We start from the raw sequence: 20,518 nt of genomic DNA on the forward strand, positions 1-20,518 counted from the left end.
ACAGGATTGAAATTTTCACTGCAAATTATATTGTTATATCATAGCCTCATTGGAAATAACTTTACATTACTTTGCCTCATGGATTGTGTTGCCTTCTTTATGGTTTGCTATCTACTAATTTGTTTTTCTTTTTTTCCCTAGGTATGCAATTTTGTTCCAGATTTTTTTTAAATCAACAACTTTCTTTCTCCCTATTTTAATAAAAATAATTGGATTAAAACTATGTGCTATGGTTATTTTACAAAGTGGGGTAAAGAATCCATTATCATAAGAAGATGGCAGAATTTGGATATTCTTTTTCATGTTTTCTTCACTTTCCTCTGATGTTTCCACTGCATGTTTTCCTTACTTAGTCCAATTGAGGGTCAAATTTAATAAAAGAAAGAACTGTTCTAGGTCACATTGTTGATGAACCATTGAATATTTTCTGTTAAAGTTCAAGACTGTCCTTTTTTATGACTGAGCTGTTTAAAGTATTTGATTTTTATATAGTCATAATCTTTGACAGTGCAAGAAAAACTTGAGCATGAAGGTCGAATGAGTGACTTGTCTTTACCAAACAGTGTATTGAATGATTTTTTTCAAAACACATATTATATACCTGGGGGTGGGAATTGGGGAGCAGAATACAAATTCAATTTACTTTCAGATAATTGACAACACAGAAGACTTGTTCTATAGGATGGTATTTCAGCCTTATTAAGCAAAAGGAGCATTCAATATTGAATTACTGGCATAGTTTCCTGGGGATAGTAATTGGTGGTTACAGGGTTTTGGTATTTTTTCAGTAGAGCAGTTGCTTAGAATGGATGGAACTTTACTGAAGTTCTTCTCACATAGTCTTTTTTTTGTCATCTGCCTCATAGATGTACTGTTTTTTGGGGGGATACCACTCCTGTCAGTGAAGATTGACCAAATTAAAAAATAAAAAAAAAAGTTTTTTTAAAAGCACTTTTGAAGAAGTGAGGTTGATCTAATTTTATTCCTTTGAGTATAGCTCATTGGTTTTCCATGTATTATAGAGACAATTCCTGATTTAAACAATGTTTACTATTGTTTATTACATGCAAATGACCACTACATTGGACAGGATTCCCCTTCACTCTGTGGTCTCTGTTCTTGCTAATAATTGTCCTTGCTTTTTTTCTGCATCAGTCTGTCCAAGAGAAGGGCAGACTAGCTGGCCATTGGATTCACCCCTCAGCTTTGCTTCTTTCCATTCTCAGCATTTTGGCTCACCTTCTCCTCCTCCACTATTTTCAGGCTTAGGGAGTTATTAGCCAACTTGTAGGTTGCCCTTTTGATATCATGTCCCTCCTAGCCTCCCACGCATCATCCCAATTACTATTCTTCCTTTTTCCTCTGGGATCTAGTAAAGTGCTGCTGTGTTTAGGGGATTAGGCAATGAGTCCATTAGTGATCTCAGATCCACCCTCTGGGTCAAGACTGATCCAGACTGGACATGCAGAAGCACTGCATGTTTCATGTTGTTACTTAGTGTTTAAAACACAATTTTTATGGGATCTAAAATCCTGGAAAGGAATCTTAAAGGTCATTTAGTCCTACTTTCTTAACTTTTTTCACATGAGTCCCTCAGGGGATTAAGTGACTTGCTCAGAGTCACCCAAGTTATAATAAGTGGGAGAATTGGGATAAACACTTGGATCATCCTATGACTCCAAATCTAATACTTGTATACTGCATTGCACTGCCTTCTACCCTTTGTAATATGAGACTCTAGAATTTAGAGTCTGTTAATTTCATTAATGTGGTAAACTATTCATAATGCATTTTTGATTCCTTGTCTAGAGAGAGAGAGAGGGTTTTTTGGTACCTTTTAATACACTTTTTTGATCCTTTCACAAGTCTGTTGAACTATTTTTGTCTCTTCATATTTATCCTTTGTTATAAAAGATGACTTGGGAGTGAGGACTTAAGATGGGAAATGTAGATAATGTAAAAACAAAAGTTATCTACAAAAATATATTTTTTAAAACTGCAAGGAATTGCCAACAAGAGTAGACAGGAGGTTGATGCAACAATAAGGTCTTAGGTCACTGTGATTGCTGCCCTCCATCTGACTCTAAATCAAAGCCACATAGTCTGTGAGATAAAGAGATAGAGGCACGAGGTAAAGGTACAGAGAAAGAATCCTGGAATCATAGATTTAGAACTGGGAAAGATATTAAAGATCTTCAAGTGTAACCACAGAGAAGTAATTAGTAAGACCAAAGGAAACTGAGAGATTAAGCTAGAGACTGAGAAAGAATTAGAGGAAAAGTTGGTTTTTAGATTGGTAATGTTTCGTTGTCATCTAGGAGACAGTAGTAGGAAAGCACTTGTCAAGATTTGTAAGCAAAATGAAGTGGTCATAGACTCAGTATTTCAAAGCTAGAAGGGACCATAGTTAATCTAATGCCCTCATTTTGTAGAGGAGATAGTGGAGCCAGGGAAGTTAGAAGTTTAGGGAAGTTAGAAGCTGTCACTTCTGTGAATGTGCAAGCTCCTATCTCTGTGTTTTTCAAGAAGGAGCTCCTGAGATTGTTCTTGCTTTCCCAGTGCTGATCAAGGGCACAAGGGCACAAGGAGTGCCCTCCACAGCAGACAGAATAAACTTCCACTGAGCTTCCTCCTCTCCGCCCTTACCCCCCACCAGGAGCCCTGGCATGCATCTGAAAGAATGCAGCACTATGGCCTCTGGGTTTCTGTGTGTCCTAGATGGGCCTCAGCTGGTGGGGGTGGGGTGAAGGAAGGACTGGGGAACAAAGAGTAAGTACTCCAAAGAACTGAGCAGCTCCTGCTCCTTGAGAAAGTGCCCCTTTGGCCTTAAGGTAAAATGGCAGGAAAGGTATTGCTAGGACAGAATGAATTCTGTAAAGCAGGCCTGGTAAATTCTTATGATTCCAGTTCACTGGGTGGTTTCTAAGGGAAGGGAACGAGTGATGTCCATACCTCTTTTCTCCTTCTAGTTAAGGGTAGAACAGCTTCTTCATAAATGTGGGGACAGATATACCTGATTGGAGGATCTGAGGTCTATTCAAAGATGAGTCAATCACCAAGATTTAAGGGTCTTCTTTGTGACACGTCTATGGAAGGCAGTGGGGATACCCCAACAGAAATGAAACAGCCCCTGCCTTTTTGGAGGTTATATTTTATTGGGAAGATAGCACATCTATTTATTTAAGTGTGTATATGAGATACACCCAAAATAATCATCACATAATTTGAAGGTACCAGGGGATAACAGAAAAGACCAAAGTATACTGAAAGATTAAACTAGAGATTCTGAGAATTAGAGGAAAAGTTGGTTTTGAGGTTGGTAATGATCCATTGCCCTCCAAGAGACAGTAATAGGAAGGCACTTGTCAAGATTTGTAAGTACCTAAGGCCTTAAAGTGAAGTGATCATAGACTCACAGTATTTTGAAATTAAAAGGAATCAGGAAAAAAAACATAAAAGATAGCATCTGGGTTGAGCTTTGAAGAATATTAGTAATTTTAAGTGTCAGGGGTGAGGAACTAGGATTCTTCTTCAGAAAGGTGTGGAAACCAAAGAAGTAAGATTGTGTGTGTGTGTGTGTGTGTGTGTGTGTGTGTGTGTGTGTCTGTGTGTCTGTGTGTGTGTGTGTCTCTGTGTGTGTGTGTGTGTCTGTGTGTGTGTCTGTGTGTGTGTCTGTGTCTGTGTGTGTCAGGAAACTCAAACAGTCCAGGGAGAGTAGCAGGTGTTTTGACTGAGACTTCAAGGGGAGAAATGCAAAGGCAAAAAACTAAAATGTTATTACAGGAACTTCAAATGAACTGTTAGGATAACAACTATCTAGCCATCTTTGTAGGTATCTTAAACATACCTATATCTCATCTCATATTAAAATGAAAACTCTTTGAGAGCAGGGACTATTTCCCTTTTGTCTTTCTATCACTAACCTTTAATGTAAGCAAGTGCTTATTAAATGTTTTTGATTAGGTATTTGAGATTTAAATTTGAGATTTAAAAAAAAGATCTCTTCCTCTTTCACTACATTATCAGTTGGAAAAGGACTTCCCCACTTCAATCCCCAATAGTTACTTAATGCGTCTGAGCCTAGCCTTGAAGTAATTGGCTGCTCTATGGTGAGAAGGAACAAGTAATGAGTGAAGCAAATTATTGCGTTACCTTATACCTATCCCTCTTTGTCAAATATCAATCTGGCTTGATTAGTCACTGAGAAAGCATTTGGGAAACATTTTCTTAGACAAGGAAATCAGGTTTAAAAGTTTTATTGATTGGGGTGGCTAGGTGGCGTAGTGGATAAAGCACTGGCCCTGGAGTCAGAAGTACCTGGATTCAAATCCGGTCTCAGACACTTAATAATTACCTAGCTGTGTGGCCTTGGGCAAGCCACTTAACCCTGTTTGCCTTACAAAAAAAAGTTTTATTGATTTTTCTCCCATTGCTGTGCCTTCAAAAGATTGATTCTCTCCACCCCAACCCCCAAATTAGAAAACTGTCTTGTATAAATGAACAAAACAGTATATTAACTACATATGAAAAGGTAGATCTCAGTCTGCACTGTGTTCACCATCCCTTTCCAGGGGTAGAAGGTGGTTTTATTCTCATTCTCAGAAGTCATCATTGGACACTGCATTGATCAGAGTTCTGAAGTTTTTCAGTGATATTTTCTCTGTAGTTGTCAAAAAAATACTTTCTCTTAGTTCTGTTTACTTTGTTATGCATCACCTCGTACAGTTCTCCCCTAGTTTTCTCTGAATTATTCACATTTATCAGACCTTTTAATATAGGCTAAGGATTACCACAAGTTCCAGAGCCCATCAAATTATGGAGTCATAAGGTTTTTCCTTATTAGATGTATATTGGTTTTAGAACCCGTCAGTGCTCCCTAAGTGAAAAAAATAGATTTAAGAAAAATTCCAACCTAACTTTGCAACTAAGAGGATAATCCTTACCTGAAAGTGAAACAAACTGTGTTTGGGAGCCAGTGCTATTTGTCTCTGAAGTTCCCTTGATAATCTCCATAAGAGTTTTCAGTTTTGCTTATTTACTAGTATTGCAACATATGCTTGTATATTTTAGTGATGGATCATGCAGGTTATCTAGTTATGGAGTCCATTTAATTATGAAGTCATGACGCTTTTCAGTTTCCTTATTAGGTGTATATTCAAATAGGTATAGAACCCTCTGTCAATGCTACCAAAGTAAACAGAAGCAAGACAAAGAGAATCTGATTGTCTTACCTTGCTTTAAATCAAACTATTTTGAAGAATCAGGATGCAGAGCTAAGCACAGCAGGGATTTGTACAAACACTTGTGGAATTCAAAGGGTGGGCTATGTTCTGACTTTTAACTGGGGCTTCACTCTGGGCCATAGCCAAACTGCATAGGAGGCACACCCATGAAGTGGCAGCCAAGTTTGCTTTGGGAGGGCTTAAAACTAAATTCCAGCTCTAAGAAAAGAAATGGAAACTGTAGGCAGAAGCTTTCCATTTTTCTTACACTAGACACCTGTCTGGGAGGAGAGGGTTTGAGGAACCTCTCTGCCTTGTCCACACCTGAAGAAATAGGCATGACTACCAGTTGGAGGAACTCTATTCCAAGAACAGGATTAGATTATGCAGTTAGGGAATGTTTTTTCTCTCACTCAGATTTCAACCAATTCTCTTTTCTTTGCCTGCATGCATCATTGTGCACATTCTTTGCAGTGGTGACCCTAGGAGGTGGTCAGATACTGATTAAGAACTACATCAGCTTGCTGGGCTACTGACCCAAGTAGGTACTGCTGCTTTCTTGTCAGGTGAGGCAAAATGGAACATTGCAAACCTCAATACCATACCTGTAGTAACCAGGTTTTCTAACTCTCATCAAGAAATTTTCTGGAGAGCTGTCTTCTATAAGATTATTAAGCTTTGTTTGAAAAACAAAGAAATAAAAAACTCAGATGCAGATTGAAAAACCAGATTTAAGAAAAACCCTACATTTAAGAAAAACCCCAGCCTGACTTTGTAACTTTGAGGCTATGTAAGGACATGGAAAACTATAAGCAAGTTTCAAAGTGAAACAAATTATGATTGAGAGTCACTGCCATGTGTCTGTAAAGTACTTGTGATTTTCCAGATGTCTCCTTCATAATATCTATAAGAGTTTTCAGTTTTGCTTATTTACTAATATTGCAATATAAGCTAATAGATTTTGTGATATAGCTTAAAATCCTGCCTCTGATCATGACTGTGTGACCCAGAGATGTAATCTTTAGTGAAAAAGAGTACCTCACAGAGAACCATTGAGTTTAGGCCTTTCTAGACAATTCTAGAATTTAGCCACAATTCTATAATTCTGTATTTCATAGAAACAATCTTTAAAATTACAAATGGGCTTTTTGAATATAGCCAAATTATAAATTGGAAATTATCCATATTCTTATTCTTTGGTATTATTTATATGCAATGTTTGTTAAGTAGCAGTTAAGCAGGTTTTGTGTTTGTGTGTGTGTGTGTGTGTCTTTGTGAGTGTGCGTGTATATGTGTGAATATATGTTTATATTTCCTGTTCTCTAACATTAGGGATAAGGATATGAACTATGCTTGGTTTGACTTTATTTGTGATTAAAATTTATCACTTCCAGAAATTGTCATTGGATTTCTGTAAAGCAGGTACTCAAGTAACATTTCCTTACCTTTCAAGCAGGAGTTTGAAGAGATGTAACCTCAGTAAGATTGGGAGCGTTATCAGTTGAAGGGTTTCTCATAACACATTCCTTTGCTTTAGAATTTGAGCTTGTTCCTGATAATCTTGAGGGATTTGCAAACGAACCCGAGAGAAAAAAAAAACAAACCTCATCTGACTTAACTCTAGTGGTGAAGTATGTGAATACTTTAATATGTGCAAGAATTATTAGTTTTCATAAAGTATTTCTTGCTTTCTTGAATGCAAATGTCAAACCATTTCTCTTAGCTAGTCTAGAAAAATACAAACTTGTATTTTTTCCTTTTTTTTCTTTTTGTGTATCTGTCTGTGTGTGTTTGCACATCTGTGATTTCCTTGGTGTAAGTCATTCCCTCTGATAAAATTCCCTTCACCAATGCAGATTAAAATTTTTAAGATTAATTAAAATTCTGAAGAACTTCTTCAGGCATTAAAAGATTTCAGTGACTTTGTCCAAGGTCACACAACCTCTATGTCCAAGGAAGAACTTGGACCCACATATTTTAGAATATGAAGCTGCTTGGCAATCTGTTCACCTAGGTTGCTTCCAGTTAGAGAACATATTTGAACACAAACACATATAAAACTCCTTTCTTTGATTTTCATAGTATAGTGAGAGAAAAAAAATGACAGTGAGCAGTTTTCCATTTAGAAGAGACTGAGGCTTATTTCCAACTTTTCACTCTTGAAATGATCTAATTATTGAATAAAACACAAAGAATTTAAAATTTGATAACTAGGAAACCAGAAGGAAAGTTCTTGCCCTGTCATGCCTGCTAACCATTTTTTAGTTGCAGAGTTGTTGATGAAACAGTCATTGTTTCATCTGATGGAAGATATGGCTACCCTCCAATACCAGTTAAATTTATCTATTGATTTGATGAGATTTGGTAATTTTGTACTCATTTGGTTTTACTTAGACATTCTCTGTCCATGTGAGAGTGGGATCCTATAATTGCCATCAGCTAGAAACTGTTTAGTTTAATATAATTTAGACTGGAGAAAAAAAGAATCAGAGGGGGAGATGTCATAGTTCTATATTACATTATTTGATAGATGATCCCATGGAAGACTTGAATTTTACATCTTTTTCTTATATCCAATGGACAGAACTAGGATCAATGGATAGAAATGGCAAAGATTTCAAATTAGCCTTGGTGTCAGGAATAGTATTCTAATGAATGAGGTTTAAAAGGTGGTAGAGTTCTTATCCCTGAAGGTCTTCAAGCAGAAGTTGGATGCCCATGGGTGTAATAAGATATAGTGAGACTTCTTTTCATGTATAGAATTAGACAAGATAACTGCTGAAGTCATTTCCAGCTTTCAAATTCAATATGATTCTGTGATTCTCCTATATCTATATATGTGCTCATGATTTTTGTCTCAAGGAAGGAGTAGTACATGTGCAATTTAGTATCTTGTGTCTGAGCCTCCATTGTATGTTCCCATGAATCTGTATATGTTCACAAAATTAAATCTTTTATAACTATGATACAAGCTCCTATCCTACTAGATATTAATATTCAATTTTTAACATACCTGGAGGCTAGAGTTTTGTTCTTTAGCATCTCTGTCATGTGCATTTGGTTGTTCTCTTGAGAGAACTTATGATGAATTTCAAGGACTTGGTATGTTTTAACAATTGCCTTCTAATTATTATGCATACTCTATGTTATAATATTTCTCAGTGGGACAGTTACTTTTTGTTTTCTATCTCTCTAACTTACCTCATTACTTTAAATATAAAAGCCTTGTAGATTCTAGTGAAGTCCTAAGGAAAAAAAGAAGATCCTTGCCCTCTGGACCTGGACAGTTTAATTATGGTGGAGCTAAAAATCAATAGGAAATGCCACTAAATACATTTTAAGAAAGGTCAAAAGAATCTTGTTGGAGATTTGTACTTCATCACATGCAGTGATAAGATCCCATGCATTGCACAAGAAAAATTGTTTTTCATTTTCTAATTACATAACTATTAAGGGAATTTCCCTTTTTGGAGAACATCTAGAAATAAAATTGTTTCTCTGTCCATTTGGTTAGAAGCATTAATTTTGGATTTAAATTTTAGTGACCCTTTACATTCTTTAGCTTGATTTTTTTCCCCCAAGAATTCAAGGAAGTTATACAGTAGAGGTCATAGCAGAGGGACTAATAGTATTTAAATTCAATTTTGGGTGTCATGTATTGATTTCAAAGGTGTACCTGTCTTTACCTAATTTTAAACCATTATTACCTTAATGTGATAATTAGTTTTATATGATAATGATAGTTGAAACTATAAGACTGTCTTTTAAAATGATAGCATTATCTTCACAATGAGAAAAATTCTTAAATCTTGCTATTTTGTCATTTCTTCATTCTAAAGTTTCAAAAGGTATCTCAGTAAAACAAAAAGTAAACCCCAAACTGCTGTATTTACTCTGGCCTTGAACATACTAATCAGCAAGCTTTTTGCAGTTAGCATATCTTGTAAACTTTCAGGCTGTGTTTCACTTCTACTGGAATAAGAATGGAAAAAAGACAAATAAGGCTGAGAGAACACTCTACCTTAGTATCCTTTCCTTCCTGTCAGTGGTCTATCATTATTCTTGGCCTTCTATTCTACTCTTGCAGGTTTCCTGACTCTGTCTAACTGGCCTGGTGCCATTCCTTCAATTGTGTATTACTTTGCTAAGTAACTTCTGAGCCTCAGTTTCTTCATTTATGAAATGGAAAATGAACTGGATGACCTTTGAGATCTCCTCTCTTTCTAAATCAATGGTCTTGTATTCCTTCAAGATTCCTAGTTGCTGATTCTTTGCATGGACTTTGCAATAACAATTACAAATGCCTAATAATATCTGTCTTGTAATCTTCATATAAATCATGAAAAATGGTCCTCCTTATTATACAGTGGATTCTGATATTTAGTGTAACAGTCTCTGTCAGGGCTTGGACTGGCTGCCTTGAAAAGGGACCAAAATCAATGAAGACCTGAGAGTTGTATTCCTTTGCACTTCTGCAAGAGAGAATGCTGTTTGCTTGGTAATAACCAGAGAATTGAGTTTCACATACATCTCTCTTGCACTCTCATCTCTATAGTTGCTGTTCCTTTCTATTGATCATCATGGGAACTTTCACCAGTTCCCATTTCCAACCTGAACCAGTTTACTCCTCCTTAGGTTACCTGGTAACTCCACACTCCCATGGACTTAATATCACTATTTAGCCCACTGTAGCTCAGAATCTGAATTCAAGTGATCCTTCACACTTCTGTCTCCCTGGTATGAGAGATTACAGACATATATCACTGCACTTAGCAGATAACCATAATATTTAGAATTGGAAAGAAATTAAGAAACCATTTTTACTAGCTCTCTCTTTTATAGATTAACACACAGAAGCCATAGAGGATAAATGAAATAGTAAATAGCAAAACTAGTAAATTGAAACTAAGGGGTTTTTAGTAGTCCCTAGATCTTTTCCTACCTCAACTCACTGCTTCTTAAAACTTCTAGGTGGTGTGGAGTCAAGAAAACCTATTCAAACCTGACCTTAGACCCTCACCAACTATATGACCTGGACAAGTCACTTAACTACTTTTGGTCTCAGTTTCCTTGTTTCTAAAATGGGATTAAAAATAGCATCTATCTCCCAGGATTATAAGGTCTAAATGAGATAATAATTATGAATTGCTTAGAACATGCTTAGCATGTAATAAGCACTATAGAAATGTTAGCTATTAGTATTAGTTAAATTCGGTTTTATATATTTTTTTTGTGTGTGAGACATTGGTAGGTCATTTAGAGTGTTCCTTTACTCCTTCCATCACTTCTATGTAAACAACTCCCATATCATGATACCTAGCCCTTACCTTTTATGAGCCACCTAAAGATCCATCTTCCTACTAGACTTATCTCATTAAACCTATTCTGCCTTCTCCTCAACCTCATTATTTTCTCCTCCAACTAGCTTCCATATTAAACTTACTATTTTTGTTAATAATAGCTGCCAATTGAATTTTTAAGTTGGAAATATCATAGTCATCTTTGGACTCTTCCTTTTTCTTGTCAATCTCTATAGATAGCAAACAAGTCTTTATTTAGAACTGAAATGTACCTCTACAGCATCTGTTCATCTTCCTAGTTCTTCCAGGGTCAGATAAAACAAGACAAATTCCTCTTCCACATGACAGTCCTTCAGATATTTGAAGACAGCTACCCTAAAGCAGTGGTGGAAAGAATGATTTTGGAGCCAAGGATCCTGGGGATGGTACTATGTAAGTCTCTATACTTCTCTTACCTCAATTTTTTTTTATCTGTAAAATGAGAGTTGAAGGTTGTAAGATAATCTTCAACTCTCAACTCTCATTTTACAGATGAAGAAATCATCTCTATTTTCATTTCCAGTTCCAAGACTTTAACATTTTTTACCCCCATTCCCACCACTACCTCAACATTTCTTTTCCCCAAGTTAAACTTGCTCAGTTCCTTCTTATCCTTATATAGCATTATTTTCGTCTCCTTGTTTGGCCATTCTCATTTGGCTACTACACTCCAGTGTGACAATGACCTTTATAAACTGTGTCACCCAGAACTGAACACTCTAAGGCAAAATATAGGCACTATAACCTCTCTCTTTGAACAGAATGCTTCTATTTATATAGTTGATGATCACATTGCTTTCTTGAGTCACTGTTGATTCATATTGAGCTCTTCTTCCCAGAAAATCCTCAGGTATTTTTCCTATGAATGATATAATAATAGCTGTCATTTATATAATATTTTAAGGTTTGCAAAGCACTTTAAAAATATCTCATTTGATATAATAATCTAGGGAAGTAGGTTCTATTATTATTATTTCTCATTGCATAGGCGAGAAAACTGAGATAGAGAGAGGTTGTGTGACTTGTCTAGGGTTATACAATTGGTAATTAAATGAGGCCAAATCCTCAGACCAGTGGTCTCTCCATTGCATTACCAAACACCAACCCCCCTGCCCCAAAGAAGAGATCAAAGAGGCCATCTAGGTCATCCATAGCAACACTATTCCCTTATAACATACTCAGGTAACCCTCCAATCTTCGGCTGATGTCCTTTAATGAGGCAGAACTCAACTACATTCTAATGTATACTATCCTTCTTTTTTGGATAACTCTAATTAAAAGGCTGTTTTTCTTCTTCATAGGAAGCCTAAATCTACTTTTTCGAGCCTCTATTTGTAATTCCTCTTGGGGACTTCCTTTTGGAGTCAAGCAGAACAAATTTAATCCCTCTTCCATAAGACAACTTTTTAAATACTTGAAAACAGCCATCATGTCTTCAGGTTAACTAATCCCATAAGGTCCTTCCTTGTCTTGGTTGCTCGCTCTGAATGCTGTACAATTAAAATAGGACTTCTAGAACTGAACATAATATTCCATCTGTAGTACTACCAATGAAGAGTATAGGGATACTCTCCCCTCCCTTATCTGGAATACTCTGTTTTCTCTTTCATATCTCTTCATCTACTAAATTCTGAGCTTTCTTCTAAGTCCTAAAGTACTTGTTTTTTTCCACACCAAGCTCTGCAGCTAATGTTTTTTTTTTTGGAAATTTGTTTATTCATAGCCTTTCTCTTCATCCTAGAAGTCTTCATTACCTGTCTTTTGGTCCATCCAGTAGATCTGAACACAGTAAGTGCTTAATAAACATTTTAAGGGTGTGGATATTATTGCAGCCTAAGATTAGTTTTTGGATGATGGGTTACATGTTTTAGTCATTAAGCTTCCAGTCCACCGAGAACTCCAGATCTTTTTCAGATTTCATTATTTACTCTTGCTTACATCTTCTTTACACAGCATTTAAAAATTTAATTTTGTTGATAAACTCCATTACATTTATATTACTCTTTATAAAGTTTTCTTTTTTCTCATAAGAAACTTTTTTTTTTACTCTCTGCTGCACATTTTTCTTTTCAGAGCTTCTCATCCCTCTTGGATTGACTTCCCTGTGGAATTTTTAACTGTATAATCTATCTTTCCTTTGAAACCTTTGAAATATACTCTCCCCAAATAGGGGGTATATATAAGTCTATAACCCATTTTTCTTCTCCTTTTTTGAAATCTAAAATTCTTAAGATGTCCTCATTTCCCACCAGCCCCACTCTCTCACCCTATTACTTCCAAGGTTCTGATCCTTTCTACTTCGCTGACATATTTCTCCTTATTGAATATGAAGATCAGATTCAGAATATTAGCTCCTATTGTTGCTTCCTCCACCAATTAGAAGGCAAATTATTATAAATAATAGCTATTATTTCTGTTGTGCTTAATATATACAAAGCAGATTTATGCCCAATATAAAGAAAAATTCCTTTTAACCTGAGTTATTTAAAAGTAGAATGGGTACCTTAGGAAATATTGAATTCTTCCTCTTTAAAGACCCCCAGGCAAAGATTGGATCATTACTTTGGTATGTTATAAAAGGGTTGTTGCTCAGGATGGCCCTAGATGGCCTGCTAGATCCCTTTTAATTAGTATTCTAAGGAAAAAAATCAATTGCACAGGGAAATCATGGGAAATATTTTAACAGACACTAGTTCACATTAAAATTTAAAAAAAAAACCCTGAGAATTTTCAGAGACTACAAGCTCAATATAAATCAACTTTAACTCAAAAAACTAATATAATCTTAGGCTACATTAACAAAAGCTTATTATCTCGAAGGTATACTTTATCCCTGGCCCTGGAGCTTGTTATTCATAAGTTGAAGCTGAAGTTCAGCAACTTCAAACCTGTTTAGACACCATCTTCTTTCGCACTTATTTACTTACCAAATCTGCCTTTGTCTTCTGAATACACTGCATTTTATTGGTAGCAATGTTGTAAATATGATCTATGCCCTTAAGGGAAAATCTTGCCCAAGATCTCATAGTCCTTAATAATTCTTTCTAGGTTCCTTCAAGTATTTATTTTTTGCTCTTATGAAGTGTATGAATTTAATTATATTTATAATTATAAATTTTATCTTAATTTTGGTTCTGCAAAACCACTTTTTCAACCAAAAATATCAGTCATGGCAGTAGGTCCTTGATTCCCTCAGGCTGTATGGGGTATGTGCTAGTTGGCATGCACATTTAGCAAACTTTGGCCAAAAAGACAAGAGCACTTATTCATATACAGCATAAGGAGCTAGACGGTGGAATCAGTAACTGCATCAGAAAAATTGAAAGGTTAAGGGATCACATCAAAGGGTCTGAAGGAGGCAGTTATTGTGTCAGTAGAGATAAGGAAAAAGAAGTTGGACATTCAAAATTGATTTACAAATAGATAAATTAATAGAAACAAGAATAAGTACATTCTTCCTGTGAAATGGTCTTCATATCCATTTCCCTATTGCCATTATCACCACCCTAAATTCAAGGTTTTATCAGAATCCAAAATTTAGCAGGAATTTCAGAGGTCTTGTAATCCAACCCATACTTGAACAGCAATTGCCACAATAATATCAATAATCAATCAATAAAGCACCTACTTTGTGCCAATCATTATGCCAAACCCTGCAATAAAAAGAGCAAAAAATAGTCTTTACTATCAGAGAACTTGCAATCTAATGGGAGAGAAAACATGTAAAATAATTTATACAAAAAATTTATAGGATAATTAAGAAATTAAAAAATAGAGAGAAGGCACTAGAATTATGAGGAGTTGGAGAAAGCTTCTATTAAATAATTTTTAGTTGAGACTTAAAGGAAGTTAAAAAGATAGCATTCCCTAGAAGTAGCTATCCAGTCTCTGCTTTAATATTTTAAATAAAAATAACCTATGGGGTAGCTAGGTTGCACAGTGGCTAGAGCATGGTCCTGGAGTCAGGAGGACCTGAGTTCAAATCCAGCCCCAGACACTTAATAATTACCTAGCTGTGTGACCTTGGGCAAGTCATGTAATCCTCCATTGCCTTGCAAAAGAAATAAAAGTGCATTAAAAAAAGAAAAGTAACCTATCACCTTCTGAAGTAATATTCATCTCTAATGGTTAAGTTAATTTTCCTCTATATTAGACCTTTCAAATATTTGGTAAACTAAGTTAATTCTCTTCTATATTACACTTTCAAAAATGACAGCTATCATGTCTACCTTAATCTTCTTTTCTACAGACTATATTTCCTTAAATCTTTCAGCCTTTACATAACATGAACTCAAGTCCTTGATTTACCATCCTGGTTGTCATCTTCTGGAAACAATACATCTTATTTCAATAAAAAAAGAAATACTTTCAAAATTAGGAATGAATGGTTTTTTTCTTATTTTTAATAATATGTGCATATGTATAGTTTTTTTCAATCATTTCATTTGTGTTTAACTTTTTTGTGACTCCATTTGGGATTTTTTGGGCAAAGTTACTGGAGCGATTTACCTTCTCCAGCTCATTTTATAAATGAGAAAACAATGCAAACAGCGTTTAGCAACTTGCCCAGAGTCATACAGCTAGTAAACTGAGGTCAGTTTTTTAAACTCATATCCTCCTTATTCCAGACTGTGCCACACATCTGTATCTATCTATCATCTATCTATCTATCTATCTATCTATCTATCTATCTATCTATCTATCTATCTATCTATCTGTATATATGTATATATATATATATATATATATATATAAACATACATACATACATATGCACATATATATGGAGAGAGAGAGACAGACAGAGACAGACAGCGAACCAACATTATATGTTATGGTGAATTCAGAATCCTTTCCATTAAGAACAGAGGTGAAGCCATAATACAGATTGCCATCACTTTCTCTGACCTGGATCAAGCTAGAAATGCTTGAAATAGCAGCAAATCAAGAAAAAAAATGGAGGAAATAGTCCTAGGTAAAGGAGAAACAAAATTATCACTTCGTTCTGGTGATCTGGTAGTGTACTTGGAAAAAACTAGAAATTCAACTAAAATTAATTGAATAATTCTAGCAAAATTGCAGGATATAAAATAAATCCAAAAAATTAAGCTCTATACAATACCAGTAAAACCTAGCAAGAAAAAGGGAGAAATAGATATGACATCTAAAATAATTGTAAAATGTATATAATACTTGGGAATCTACTTACCAAGATATACCTAAGAACTAAATGGATTCAACTGTAAAACATTGTTTATAGAAATGAGGACAAATCTAAATAATTGGAGAAATCCTTTTCCTTCTTAAACTCTTGTCACGCCCAATGTTCATATATTTGTTAAAAGCTTAATAATCATGTGATACAGTATTTGTGTATACCATAATTTAGTGTTAGTGGCCCCTATTACATATTGGCATGAACTATTTTGCAAAGGACAAGGAACAACATGAAACAAAATGAAAGACTGCAACAATAATTTCTCTTTGTTCACACCTAGTTAAAGAAAAACAACTCAACCTTGGCAAAATTGTGAAGATGACTGTTTGCTAAAATTTCAGCCTACTTTGAATCTTTACTCAACCTTTAGTCTTTTAGTCCTGTGAAGGATAGGTAGGTTTTCCTAAAGATGAGTTTAAGAAAAAGAAGAGTTTTGACCCAAGAGAATGAGATGTAAAAAAGTTTAATGATGAATGATCTTGAACTTCTCAGGAAAGTAGTAAGCTAGATAGTATAAGTGGTTGCATTTGGAAAGGGAAACTTCAGTTTGAAGATCTCAGCCATGCTAAAAGATACCTGAAATTGAGTAGAAATGAAGGTCGTGATTAGAGAACAAATGGTGAATTATGGATGGTAAAATTATTTTTGACAAAGATATTAAAGTTATCTAGGAGGACAATGGGGGATTGTATGGAGAGGATAATTTTGGGGTTTTTTTGCAAGACAATGGGGTTAAGTCATACAGCTAGGTAATTATTAAGTATCTGCATCTGGATTTGAACTCAGGTCTTCCTGACTCCAGGTCTACTTTTCCATCCCCTGCACCATCTAGCTGCCCCTGAGAAGAGAATTTTAAATAAGTTATTATGAGCTTATCAACAAGCATTAATTAAGCCCCTACTATCTTCCAGGTATGAAAAATACAAGTATAAATAATTTAACTATCCTTCCTTTCCAGGACTTTGCTTTCTAAAGAGCTGCCAATGAATAAGACAACAACATATATAAATTGGCACAGAATAAATGTACAGAAAAATAAGTATAGATAAATGCATAGTCATTATATAAAGAATATAGTTGGGAAGGTAGGGTGATAGGAGTTGGAATCAGAAAAGATTTCATATAGAAAGTAATATTTCAGCTGTATCCTGAAAAAAGAAAGGAATTCTGCGTGGTGGAAGTGAGAAAGTAGTGATTACAGGGAAGTTAGTGCAAGGATATAGGGGATAGAAAAGGGAATATTATATATAAAGAACAGAGAGAAGGTCAGTTTAGCTATTTTGCAGAGTACAAGTTGGGAAATGATGTGTACTGAGGCTAAAAAAGATAGATTTGGGTCAAGATGCAAAGGGTTTTAATGGTTAAACAGGAGAATTTAAATTTTATTTTATTTTAGAGGGTGCTTATTGAATTAGGAAGTATTAGTTAAATTGGCAGTATGGAAGATGGATTGGAATGGAAAGGCTTAAGGAAAGTCTGTTGAAGCAATCCAAGTGAGAGGTGATGAGGACAAGAATTCAGATTGTGACTGTGAGTAGAGAAGAGATAGATGTTGTGGAGGTTAAAACAGCAAGATTTGGCAACTAATTGGATGTGTGGGGTAAGGCATGAGTCCAGGATATTATTTGTGAAAACTTGTTTTTTCTTCATATTTCCATTAAGGATGTTCCTAATTTTCATATAGATTAGACTTTAAAAGATTCTATAAAAATGAGAAAAATAGGCATATGATATAGAAGAATTAGTGGATTAATTTGCGTGTGTGTGTGTGTGTGTGTGTGTGTGTGTGTCTGTATGTAAACAAGAGTCTATGATTATCTTCCCCTGAATATTAGACATCCCTCCCCTTTCATATAATATTTTGAAAAAATTCTCAAATTATGTTTGTATTTGGCTTCTTTTCACATGAATCATTGTTGGAATCCTTTGTTAGATGAATCTCTCCTAATATTGAGTAATAGGATTAAACCCAAGTTTAAATCGTAATTATGCCATATATTACCTACATGACTTTGAGCAAATTATTTAACCTCTTCAGGTCTCAGTTTCCTCACTGGTAAAATGAGAATGATTGACTTCTAAGGCCTCTTCTAGTTGTATTACTTTCAAACAAGAACTTACTGGTTTTAATTAGAAATCGATCATTTGCCCAAGTTTATTCAGGAATGATAGTACCAGAAGAAAAGCTTTTATACTCAATAGTTTACAATTACATCTATTTATGTGAAAATAAATCTCCCAAATTGATAGTTTTCTTGTCTTAGTTTGAACAAATAGTTAATAGTTAAAAACTTTTATTTTTATTGATCTATTTTTGCGTATGAAGAATTTTTAAATGCCTTTTTAAGATTTTTTAAATCATTTGATATTCTACTCAAGTTGAATTAACACAAAATATCTTTAACATTTGGGGGGGGGAAGAACATAACAGTACAGAAACAGTTTGGTCATATATAAATAGCTAGTTCATCCAGAAAGGAGGCCATATGTACAATAGTGGAAAGAATGCTGAATTGTGAACCTTAGATACTAGAGTCATATTCTGGATCTGCCACCTACTTCTTATATGATCTCAAAGAAGTCATTTCTCTAATAGAGGCCTCAATTTCCTCATCTATAAATAAAGATATTGGAGTAGATGATTTCTAAGGTTATTTGTAACTCAACTCTTGGAGCATTTGGCAGCTTGGGGGCGCAGTAGATAGAGCACTAGTTTTGTAGTCAGGAAGACAGGAGTTTGAATGCATCCTCAGAAACTTAACACTTACCTATGGTGTGATATTGAGCAAGTCACTAACTCTGCCTCACATCCCAGAGCCATGTCCAGTTGTCCTGATTAATATCTGGCCATTGCACCCAGTTGACTCTGGAGAAAGTGAATCTTGTGACATAGCACAGCAGTCCCTTACCCAAATCCAATTCATATGCTTGTCATAATATCATCTCCCTGATGTCATGGTCTCCGAGAATGAAGGACAAAAAACATCACTCATGCTTTAATTTTAAAATTTTGCAGTTATCGGAACTAATATGTAGGTTCCTTAAAAATATTTTTGATCCCTTCTTTTTATAGTTTAATTTACAGCATTGACTTAGAAGACAGAAGAGTTGGGTTTTAGTCCCAGTTCTGTTACTAAATAACTGTATTACATATGACAAGTCACCAAACCTCTCTGGACATTACTTTCCTCATCTATAAAATGATTATATGATCCCTGAGGTTCCTTATGACTAATATTAGGACAGTAGAGCATATAGCCTCAATACATTTTTTAAGGCTCACCAAAAATATCACATATATTGTCACCTGTGATTATATTTTGGAATAGAAATAGTTGTTAGCTGTTAGAGTGAAGTTCCTTGGTTTATGTTTGCAAAGCAACAATTAGAAATTTATTCATTCATGTTTTGTTCTTTACTTTAAAAAATGTTTATTGATGCTTTCATTTTTCCATCAAATTCATTTTTCAAATATATCCTTTCCCTACTGTATCATTGTGACTTAGCACAATTGTGAGCCTTCCCTTGAACTAGATTTTATTTTTTTATTAAAGATTTTATTTGAGTTTTACAATTTTCCCACCAGTCTTACTTCCCTCCCCGACTCCCCCCCACAGAAAGCAATTTGTCAGTCTTAACTTTGTTTCCATGTTGTACATTGATCCAATGTGATGAGAAAGAAATCATATCCTTAAGAAAAAAATATATAAGAGATAACACGATCAGACAATAAGTTATCTGTTTGTTTTTTTCTAAATTAAAGGGAATAGTCCTTGAACTTTGTTCAAACTCCACAGTTCTTTATCTGGATACAGATGGTATTCTCCATTGCAGACAGCCCAAAATTGTCCCTGATTGTTGCACTGATGGAATGAGCAAGTCCATCAAAGTTGATCATCACCCCCATGTTGCTGTTAGGGTGTACAGTGTTTTTCTGGTTCTGCTCATCTCGCTCAGCATCAGTTCATGCTAATCCCTCCAGGCTTCCCTGAATTCCCATCCCTCCTGGTTTCTACTAGAACAAGAGTGTTCCATGACATACATATACCACAGTTTGCTAAGCCATTCCCCAATTGAAGGACATTTACTTGATTTCCAATTCTTTGCCACCACAAGCAGGACTGCTATGAATATTTTTGTACAAGTGATGTTTTTACCCTTTTCCATCATCTCTTCAGGGTATTGACCCAGTAGTGGTATTGCTGTATCAAAGGGTATGCACATTTTTGTTGCCCTTTGGGCATAGTTCTAAATTTCTTTCCAGAAAGGTTGGATGAGTTGACAGCTCCACCATCAGTGTAATAGTGTCCCAGATTTCCCACAACCCTTCCAACAATGATCATTATCCTTTCTAGTCATATTGACCAGTCTGAGAGTTATGAGGTGGTACCTCAGAGAAGCTTTAATTTGTATTTCTCTAATAATTAATGATTTAGAGCAATTTTTATATGACTATGGATTGCTTTAATTTCCTCATCTGTAAATTGCCTTTGCATATCCTTTGATCATTTGTCAACTGGGGAAATGGCTTTTTTCTTTTAAATATGACTCAGTTCTCTGTATATATTTTAGAAATGAGTCCTTTGTCAGAATCATTAGTTGTAAATATTGTTTCCCAGTTTACTACATTTCTTTTAATTTTGGTTAAAATGGTTTTATCTGTGCAAACGCTTTTTAATTTAATGTAATCTAAATCATCTAGTTTGTTTTTGGTGATGTGCTCCATCTCCTTCTTAGTC

The 20,518-nt window shown here is 35.1% G+C and overlaps 1 protein-coding gene and 1 long non-coding RNA gene across 5 annotated transcripts in view; both read left to right on the top strand.

Annotated features, from left to right (window-relative positions):
• The window catches only part of LOC141504593 (uncharacterized), a 47,349-nt gene extending 32,044 nt beyond the window's left edge, over positions 1–15,305 (top strand). Inside the window, exon 2 of the long non-coding RNA XR_012473427.1 lies at positions 142–15,305. This is a non-coding gene — a long non-coding RNA (uncharacterized LOC141504593). The remainder of the gene's footprint in view (positions 1–141) is intronic.
• Positions 1–20,518, top strand: part of CRIM1 (cysteine rich transmembrane BMP regulator 1) — a 241,272-nt gene that overhangs the window by 32,750 nt on the left and 188,004 nt on the right. The gene's annotated exons all lie outside the window — the stretch shown is intronic.

The sequence above is a fragment of the Macrotis lagotis genome, chromosome 1, assembly GCF_037893015.1.
Source record: "Macrotis lagotis isolate mMagLag1 chromosome 1, bilby.v1.9.chrom.fasta, whole genome shotgun sequence".
Taxonomy (NCBI): domain Eukaryota; kingdom Metazoa; phylum Chordata; class Mammalia; order Peramelemorphia; family Peramelidae; genus Macrotis; species Macrotis lagotis.